The sequence below is a fragment of the Callithrix jacchus genome, chromosome 21, assembly GCF_049354715.1.
Source record: "Callithrix jacchus isolate 240 chromosome 21, calJac240_pri, whole genome shotgun sequence".
NCBI classification, from domain to species: domain Eukaryota; kingdom Metazoa; phylum Chordata; class Mammalia; order Primates; family Cebidae; genus Callithrix; species Callithrix jacchus.
In genome coordinates this window covers 33,732,356-33,741,620 of record NC_133522.1, presented here as the reverse complement: position 1 = coordinate 33,741,620, position 9,265 = coordinate 33,732,356, and the positions used below count along the sequence as shown (strand labels likewise).

Here is a 9,265-nt window from a genome sequence, read left to right as displayed (position 1 = left end):
CCTCATGCTTTTATCTAAGTGTTTGAAGGTGGCTACTAGAGCTTTGGAGAACATGTCGTTATTCAGAAAAAGAAGAGACAAGGAAGAGTGGTCCGAGAAAGTCTGTTTGATTTCGTTGAAAGAGAACAATCTTTCCAGACAAATGCTCAACCAGATTTGATACCATCTCATTGTTATCAAATATGTTCAAATGGCATGCCTGCAAAAGAATATGAGAAAGGGAAATAAAAAAGGTATTACTTACTAAATAGCTTTCATTGGCAAGTAGAAAGTGGGGCATAAATATTAGGTAGGCATGTCTAAAACTTGTCTAGACAATCATTCTTAAACTTCCGGGTACTGATGAATTTTATGGCAATATTCTTATAATTTGCTATGTAAGATATTTAAAATATTTTTAAATGAATCTGCACTCCCTTGCCCACACTGTGGTCTCAGTAGATAATATGGGTGGTACCGAAGCACCTCTTATGTCTTATTTCTTCTCCCCCGGCTGTTATGTAAATTTCTCTGATATGTTAAAGTAATGGGTGATACTACAAAAAGAAATTTCAATTACATAAGAGTTCGGGATGCATGTATGATTTTACAGCATCACATTGGAGTAGGGGAAGCTTTGTGTATACTTGCCGGAGAGGAGGAATGTGTATAGTTTATAATCATTTGACTCCAAAACTTTTATTATAAAACCAATTTTAATTTTATTGTGGGGTTAACTTTTTTTGGTTTATTGCACTTAAGTTTATTTCAAAAGTTTCCAAGATGGGTTGTGGAGTTATCTTTTAATGTTTAAACAGATACTGATTCCAATTACTCTGTTCATAAGAATTTTATCAACTTTCTTCTTGCATTTCAGTTAAACATATCTGAGTTTCTGTATGCATAAAATATCCATTGGAGAACTAATATGCCCTAAATTATAGTGAAAACTTGTTTATTATGAAATTATATGTAAATTTTTAAGCAAGAAATAAAACATGGAGTGCACATTCCAGCACCCCACTTTTCATGTCTCACTACTGCCTTGTTATGGGCAAAACATGAATGAGATCATGGTTACTGGAGGTGTGTCAGAAGGAGAAGACTATTTAAGTGAATGTGTGGGATATTTCGTTGATGAGGACAGATGGGTAGACCTGCCATATATTCATAATCACCTCGATGGACATGCTGTTGCAGTAACAGAATTCTACTTGTATTTTGCAGGATCAACGGAGCCAGGGTTTGCTAAAACCGTAGAAAAGTATAACCTGAATTTGAATACTTGGGAACATGTTTGTAGTCTGATGACAAGATAGCATTCTTTTGGGCTAACAGAAATCAAAGGGAAGCTCTATAGCATTGGAGGACATCCTGAGCTTGATAAATGGCACAACTTGGAATCCGCACCAAAGATTCTTCGAGTTGTCAAAGCACTAGGCATTGAAGACCGGTTTGTATACATTGCTGCCCGCACTCCTGTGAACCGAGACACTGAAGATGGACTAAAGGCTGTAATTACTTGCTATAATACAGAGCTCGAGAGTGGCAAGATATACAATCTTTGCCACTTATTGACAATTACTGCTGTTTCTAAATGTCTGTGGTCAATTCAAACTTATCAGGCAGCATCATGTTGTCCCCAGAGTTATTGTTTAGAAAACGAAGAGGCAGTAAGAAAAATTGCCAGCCAAGTGGCTGATGAGATCTTTGAAAGCTTGCCTCCGGAAGTCCTAAGCATCGAAGGAGCAGCCATTTGCTATTACAAAGATGATGTCTTCATTACTGGAGGCTGGAAAAACAGTGATGATATTGATAAACAGTATCAGAAAGAAGCCTACCGATACTGTGCGGAGAGGAAGAGATGGATGCTTCTTCCTACTACGCCACAACCTCGTTGTAGAGCCACTGCTTGTCACGTGAGGATCCCATACCGGTAATTTCACTGCACACAGAGATATCCCATGCCTCCAAATCCAATGTGGCAGAAGGACCGCCTCAGACAGATGTAAGAGATCCATCGTCACACCCTGAACATGCGGCGAGTGCCAAGCTCTTGGATTGAATGCTAGGCTCTCTCAAGCGCGCAACTTAAAACAGTTATACTCGTTTCGTGAAGCTGAAGCTATGCAGGCTGTTATTTTAAAAGTGTGCCAATAACTTATTTTCTACATGAACTGGTTATTACCCCATATAAAGGAAATATAGTTAAAAAGTAAAGAATGGGAAATTCAGTTCAATACATGGTCATTTTGTTAGCTTGCAATATTTGTTTTTTTTTTTTTGTGCTAGCTAAATAAGATCTTATTAAAGGCAAATGGGAAAATCATATTTTTGAGGAGGGTCTTCTAATTTTTTTTTTTTTTTTTTTTAACAGTCTGGTTAAATGGAGGCCTCTCCCCTGCCCTTCCCCAGTCTGACTACAGCTCGGATCGGATCGTTGCTAAATTTTGAGCAGCTCCACCTGGAACACCAGGGTTGCACCGCCTGGAATCTTTGGGGGAGCTCCCCGCTCTCCATACGCCAGCTCGGATGGGATCACCAGCTTGAACTTTCCCCCTCACACATCCCCAGCAGCCCCTGGACCCAGCCCTTGATGACCTGGCCTGTGCCAAGGGAGAAGACAAAGGGCTGGCTCGGGGGCAGGCTGCTATCAAACTCCGTCCCATCTTCCAGCTTCCCCGTGTAGTGCAAGTGCAGGACATAGCCTTTACGAGATTTAATGGGACAGTGGTCCACCCGCTTCTTGACTCGGATCTGCAGCTTCCTTTTGCCCTCGGCCCCGTGGCTGTGGCCACAGCGCTCAGGCGGATGGACAGTACTGTCAGGACCTGGGCCCAGCTCAGCCTCATGTCTCTGGGCACAGACCCCGACCGACTTACGGCTGATGCCCCGCCCCCAGCGCCTGCGCTCCGCCCTCTCTGCTTCCGACCCAGCTCTATGGTACCTACACATAGATACGCCACGTTTTGTTTATTCCATCATCGGCTGATGGATACTTAATTCTATACTTTTGCACCTGTAAATTGTGGTCCTGGACTTTATTTTGTGGGGATACGTTTTATTATTGATTAAATCTCGCTGCTTGTTATTGGTCTGTTCAAGATTTCTACCTCTTCCTGATCCAAGTTTAGGGGGTTGTATATTTCCAGGAAGTTATCCATTTTCTCTAGGTTTTCTAGTTTGTGTGCATAGAGGTGTTCATTGTAGTCTCAGTTGGGCGAGGTGGCTCATATCTGTAATCCCAGCACTTTGGGAGGCCAAAGCAGGAGAATCACTTGAGCCAAGGAGTTCAACACAGGCCTAGACAACATAGGGAGACTCCACCTTTACCAAAAATTAAAAAAAATAAAAATTAGCCAGATGTGGTGGCACATGTCTCTAGTCCCAGCTACCCGGGATGGTGAGGTGGGAGGGTTGCTTGAGTCCAGGAGGTCAAGGTTGCCATGAGCTGTGATTGCATCACTGCATTCCAGCCCCAGCAACAGAGTAAGAGACTACTAAAGAAAATAGTAGTCTCAAATAGTCTTTTATATTTTATGATATCAGTTGTAATGTCTGCCTTTTCATTTCTGTTTGAGATCTGAATCTTCTCTCTTCTTTTTCTGGTACATTCAGCTAATGATCTATTATTTTATTTTTTTAACTTTTCAAATAACCAACTTCTCGTTTCATTGATCCTTTGTATTGCTTTTTGGGTTTCAGTTTCACTTAACTTTGCTCTGATCTTTGTTGTTTATTTTCTTATGCTTGTTTTGAGTTGCATGGTTATTGTTTCTCTAGTTCCTTGAAATGTGACATTAGGTTGACAGTTTGTGATCTGCCATTTTGATGTAGATGTTTAACACTATAAACTTTCCTTTTAGCACTGCTTTTGCTGTATCCCAGAACTTTTGATAACTTTCATCACTGTAACTCATTTCAAAACAGTTTTTAGTTTCTGTCTTGATTTCATTGTTGACTAAGAGATCATTCAGGAGCAGATTGCTGATTTCCATGTATTTGTATAGTTTTGAGGCTTCCTCTTGGAATTGATTTCTGGTTTTATTCTGCTGTGGTCTGAGAAGACACTTTATATGATTTTGATTTATTTAAATTTACTGAGACTTGTTCCATGGCCTATCATATGGTCTACCTTGGAAAATGTCCCATGTGCTGATGAAAAGAATGCATATTCTTGTTTAGGGGTAGAAAGTTCTATAAATGTCTGTTATATCCATTTGTACTAGAATTTAGTTTAAGTCTAGTGTTTCTTTATTGATTTTCTTCCTCAATAATCTGTTTAGTTCTGTCAGTAGAATATTGAAATTCCCTACTATTATTGTGTTGCTGTCTAATTCTTTTTCTAGGTCTGTTATATTTGTTTTATGAATTTCGGAGCTCTGGAATTAGGTGCACATGTATTTAGGATTGTTATATTTTCTAGTTGAATTGTTCCCCTTAGCATTATATAATTACCTGCTTTGTCTTTTTTTCTGTTGCTCCTATACAGTCTGTTTTATCTGGTATAAGGATAGCTACCCCTGCTCATTTTTTTTTTGTTTTTATTTGCATGAAATACTTTTTCCACCCATTTATCTTGAGTCTGTAAGAATCATTATGAGTTAGGTATGTCTCCTGAAGATAGAAGACATTGGCTTATGTTTTTTAATCCATTTTGCCAATCTATATCTATTAAGTAGGGCACTTAGACTATTTACATTCAATTTAATATTGATATGTGAGATACCATTTCTGTCATCACTTTGTGTGTTACCTAGTTGCTTTGTTTTCTTCATTGTGTTACTATTTTATAAGCCCTGTGAGTTTTATACTTTCAATTGTTTCTGTACTTGAGAATATCAACCTTTGTTTAGCTATTTAGAACTGCTTGTAGCATTTCTTATATGACTGGTCTCTTGGAGACACACTCCATCAGGACTTGCTTGTCTGAGAAATACTTTATTTTTCCCTTAGTAATGAAACTTAGTTTTCCTGGATACTAAAGACAGGACCTCAATCTATTCTGGCTTGTAAGTTTCTACTGAGAACTCTACTGTTAGTCTGATCAATTTTCCTTTGTTAGATGCTTTTTCTCACTGCTCTTAAAATTCTTTATTTCACATCAACTGTAGATAGCTGATGAGTATATGCCTTGATGATGTCTTTGTTTTGCCATAAATCTCCCAGGAGTTCTTTAAACTTCTTATATTTGGATGTCTAAACTTCTACCAAGACTAGGGAAGTTTTCCTCATTTATTCCTTCAACTACAATTTCTAAAACTTTTTGCTGTTTCTTTTCCTTAAGGAAAACCTATGGCTCTTATATTTGGATGTTTTACATAATCTTATATATTTTTAAGAAACTTTATTAATTTCTTTTTATTCTTTTTCTCATTTTTGTCTGCTTGGACTACTTCAAAAGCTTTGTCTTCAAGCTCTGAGATTCTTTCTTCTGCTTGGTCTAATCTATTGTTAAAAATTTCCACTGAATGTTGTTATTTTCTAAATATGCTTTTTATTTCCAGAAGTTCTTTTTGTTTTTTTTTTTAAATATCTAACTCTTTAAAAATTTTTCATTAATACCCCGAATTGCTTTTTTTGAAATCATTATGTTGGTTTTCAACTTTTTAATAGACCTCGTTAAGCAACTTAATAATCAACATTTTGAATTCTTTTTCTGGCATTTCAAAAATTTCATTTTGGTTTGGATTCACTACTGGAACATTAATGTGATATTTTGGGTATGTTATAGAAGTCTTTTTAAATATTGCCTGAATTGCTTTTTTCTGGTTCCTTCTCAGTTGGGTACACTATTTCCTCTTATTATTTCTGAATTTATTTTTTATTTGACTGGGTTATTTTAAACTTTTTCCCCTCAGTGACATGACTTTTATGTGTATAGTTTATGGTCACCTAGCTTTCACTATGGATGCTTTCAGTGGCCAAGGCTCTGTAACAGTTTCTTGCTTATAGAGAACATTTGTATGACGGCATTTTAGATGCTGGTTGTAGCAGTGTGCTGGATATATGAGTAAGTTCCCTGTCTCCCATGAGGCCGAAATGGTAGAGATCCCATGAAGCATATTTGGTTTCCCAGTGGCATGCACACTTTTATTTCTTCCTCAGTATTTTTTTCACTGGATTAAATAGTTCTGCCTGCAGGCCAGTAGCAGATGCCCGTGGATAAAACCTGGCCTCATCTAATGCCAGTGGTTATATGTAATACCTCAATGGTGAGCAGAAGTCCCAGTTTTGACAGAAGCATCTGGGAAAGCTCTCAGTGTAATGTACTGAGGTCTTATCAGGAAGAAAGTAGAAAGATGCCTCACTATCCTTCAGATCACCAGGAAAGCAATCTACCTCCCTGTTATGCTCCTGTCCTGGTCTTTTGGCTATTCAGATCAGAAAGGTACTTCTTTTCATCTGTTGGAATGACCTTTAGATAGATAAATATCTCCTTATCTCAAATAAATACTTAGCAACATATGCTGTTAATCCAAACAATTCTTTGCTATTTTATTTTGAATTGTTATTCTTCACAATTTATTTGCTACAGAGAAAAACGCTAAAATTTTCACCTACCTGATCAATTTTACTGCATTATTTATTAAAATAAACCTCTTTTTATTTGAAGTTTTTATGTTGGTGAGAATCAATTTTATGGCTATTTACTCTATTTCAATATCCGTCTATCATTCAGTGACACAGTTTTCATTGTTGTAACTTTAAAAATGCTTTTATATTTAGTCTTGCCATTCAAATAATATTTATTATGTAAAATCATACTATAGCAACTATTAAGCTTTACTTACTTAAAAATACTGCTCAAGTTATTCATCTTTTAATTATTTCATATGAGCTTCATATTTTAAAAGACTTTAATTTTGAATTATATTGTCTATTTTGGACAGTGTTTTTTTAATGAGAAATCTTCCAATTCAAAAACACAGTAGTTCTCTGAACATTTTCAACTTCCCACTTGCCTCACTGGCTTCTTCTCTTCTTTCTTCCCTTCTTTTCTTCTTTTCTTTCTCATTTCTTTCTTTTAAGTTTCAGGCTAAAATTATTGGTTTATTTTGCTTTTGATAATCATCATGTATTTTTTTCTTGATGGATGATGTTTTGTTTGTACATGAATGGATATTTTTCTACTGTTTGCTGTTCACCAACTTCTTTTATTGTGATTCCAGCTCATCTCCAGATGTTTTCTTGGCAAATGTTTAACATGGGCAAACTAAATAAGCCATCACAATGCATTCCTTTATTACTGCAAACATACTTTGGATGACTCTCTCAAGGGAAAAAATATTGCCAAAATAAATTTTAATAATAGTTAAAATCTACGAGTTATTACCATTTACCAGGCCCTACACTAATTGCTCTACATATATTAACTCATTTGTTCTTTATACTCATAAATGTTACTGCTATTGGCCCATTTTACAGAGAAAAACGAGGTACACAAAAGTTAATTATCTTTCTATAGTTCATATAGCTGTTGAGTGGTATGGATGGGATTCAAACCTAGTTACACTTGTGAAGTTTGTGTGTTCCTAATCAGTCTTCATTCTGTGCTTTAAAGTGTTCAAAGAACACATGGATTGTGTAACCCTAAAAGACAGAAACCAATAAATTCAGTCATGATAGACAACATGCCTTAAGTAATATAGTGTTTTCCTGAAGAAGAGATAATTGATAGCAAAAGGATAAATAATGTAATTATTAAACATTCTTGAATTGGAAAAACTCAGGATGGTAGCAAAAATAGATCAGATAGATATGGGGGAAGTATTGCAGTGAGAAAGTAGATGTCTACTGCGACCCATGTCAGTTTTGAGATAAGATGGAAGGATCCTGATGAGGTCATAGGTTAACTATTTATGAAAGAGACAGAGATACATTCATAATTTCTATAACAGCAATAGCTAAAATTATAAAAACAACTCAGTTCTTCACACAAAAAATAAAAATGTACAATCAGGAAGTTCAATAGTGTAATTTATACCACAGTAGGGGCTTTCACATCTTTTTTTTTTTTTTTTGAGATAGAGTCTCACTCTGTCAACAGGCTGGAGTGCAGTAGCAGGACCTCCACTCACTGCAGCCTCCCCGCCTCCCAGGTTCAAGCTATTCTCCTGCCTCAGCCTCCCAACTAACTTGGACTACAGGTGCGTGCCACCACACCTGGCTAATTTTTTGTATTTTTAGTAAAGATAGGGTTTCATCATGTTGGTCAGGCTGGTCACCAACTCCTGACCTTGTGATCTTCCAGCTTCAGCCTTCCAAAGTGCTGGGATTACAGAAGTGAGTGACTGTGCCTGGCTCTTTCACATAGTTTAGATGTAAAAAGGATCTACTGTAGGAAAATTATTCTATATCCTGACTCTGATTTTTTATCCTTTCTTTTTTCTTTAGTACAAATTATACTTCAAATAATCTCCAAGTTTTGGACTTGGCCTGTTATATGTTTGCATCATTCCCAAGAAATGCAGATATCATATGGAACTGAAGTATATTTTAGCCCCAGATTCTTCTCTTCAGTTAGTGATTAAATGATAACCTACAGAAAACAACACAACTTCATGAAAGTGGCTTGTGAAAGGGGCTCCATCCTCTAGCTGTTTACAAATTGAAAAGGAGGGCCAGATCTTATTGGATGTTACAAAAATTTTCTGTGATCATTCTCTGCATTTGTAAAGGATGCTAATATTTTTCATGAATTATTCTGAAATTACCTTTCTTTAGGCAAACCACATCTACAAGTAAATCACGTGTAATTAGGAAAACTACAGAAAAATTCTGACCTGTGTCAAGTTCTGAAAATTTTCAGACTATAGAAAAGAGAAATAAATATATATTCAGTAAATTCAAACTTTTACTACGTGAAAGGCCAAGGAAAGTTTGGAGTCTATAGTCTCCTTTTATCATTAAACATACTGTATTATAAATTTTTCAAAGATTTATAAATAAATTTCCAAGGAAATGTATCACAACCTACTTTTAGATGTCCAATGACTTTGTTAAAGCAAATTGGAAGAAACAAAGCATTGTACTCAATTTTGTTTTGTAGAAAGAGGTTCCAGAAGGCAGATGATTTCCTTGGAGCTGGCTACTTTCACATGGAATACAACAACTGTGAACCAATATGTTCACATATCAACCTTAAGTTTTCCAAGTTCAAAAAAGTTATTGAACTTTCTGACTATTTGATCCAGAAAAATCTCTCTGTGCAGTTCAGCTGCAGCCTGAAAGTGTCCAAAGCAAAGAAATTTAGGAAGAAATGAGCATGGTTGCTATTTTAACT

General features: G+C 36.3%; 2 pseudogenes; one reads left to right on the top strand and one right to left on the bottom strand.

Annotated features, from left to right (window-relative positions):
* Positions 1–977: 977 nt before the first annotated feature.
* On the top strand, positions 978–2,051 carry LOC100399179 (kelch-like protein 11 pseudogene; annotated as a pseudogene).
* A 6-nt stretch (positions 2,052–2,057) lies between these two features.
* On the bottom strand, positions 2,058–2,831 carry LOC100398818 (peptidyl-prolyl cis-trans isomerase FKBP2 pseudogene; annotated as a pseudogene).
* Positions 2,832–9,265: the final 6,434 nt, after the last annotated feature.